At 65.3% G+C, this 730-nt stretch overlaps 1 non-coding gene across 1 annotated transcript; it reads left to right on the forward strand.

The window, feature by feature from the left end:
• The first annotated feature begins 279 nt into the window (after positions 1–279).
• Positions 280–413, forward strand: LOC114010115 (small nucleolar RNA SNORA43). The gene has a single exon (XR_003551493.1). It is a non-coding gene; the product is annotated as a small nucleolar RNA SNORA43 (small nucleolar RNA).
• Positions 414–730: the final 317 nt, after the last annotated feature.

Here is a 730-nt window from a genome sequence, read left to right on the forward strand (position 1 = left end):
CCCGTTACGAGGACTTGGGATAGTAGTCCCCAGGCGGCTGTGTGGGGAGAGGGCGCGCGAGAGCGGAAACCGAGGGCCTTCCTGGCACCGGGCACCCGGTCCGTGCAGCCCAGCGCCGCCATCACAGAGGACGGACAGTTGGCCCGGCTGCTTCACCGCGCCCGGCGGGTCAGTTTTCAGGCCCCTCGCGGAGCGGAGGACAGTGTGGAAGGGAGGACGTTCACGCGGGAGGTAAGGGGAAGGGGGTGAGGGCCCGCGGGAGGTGGCTGCCCTGCAGACGCTGCGCTTTGCCGCCAGCACCGGGTGCGGCTGCTCTGCTGTGCCCGGGCGTCGGGGCAGAGAGAACCTGGCTATTTCTACGCTCCGTGCCCGGAAACCAGTGGGCGCTGAGAATGGTTTGTAGCCTGACACATGCTAGAACCGCGCGGTGGCCGCTAGGTTTCTGCTCCCCACTTGGCCTCACCTGGCCTGTTCTGGGGCGCCACTGCACCCAAGTTCCGAGCTTGGGGTTCTAGTGCCTTCCTCTGTACAGCAGGGCCCGGGGACCCTCAAGAAAGGCAGGGCAAGGCATGGGAGAGGTTGGGACAGAGGATGCAGGGGACTCTCCCTGATGTGAGACCAAAATCAGGCCCTGGGGTGGGGGGAGGGACTGTACAGATGAGAATATGTGTGTGGGGGGGTGGAGGCCCTGACTGCCCATTACAGATGGGTGTGTGTGTGTGTGCTGAGG

This window comes from Tupaia chinensis, unplaced genomic scaffold, assembly GCF_000334495.1.
Source record: "Tupaia chinensis unplaced genomic scaffold, TupChi_1.0 Scaffold130893_1, whole genome shotgun sequence".
Classification (NCBI taxonomy): Eukaryota; Metazoa; Chordata; class Mammalia; order Scandentia; family Tupaiidae; genus Tupaia; species Tupaia belangeri.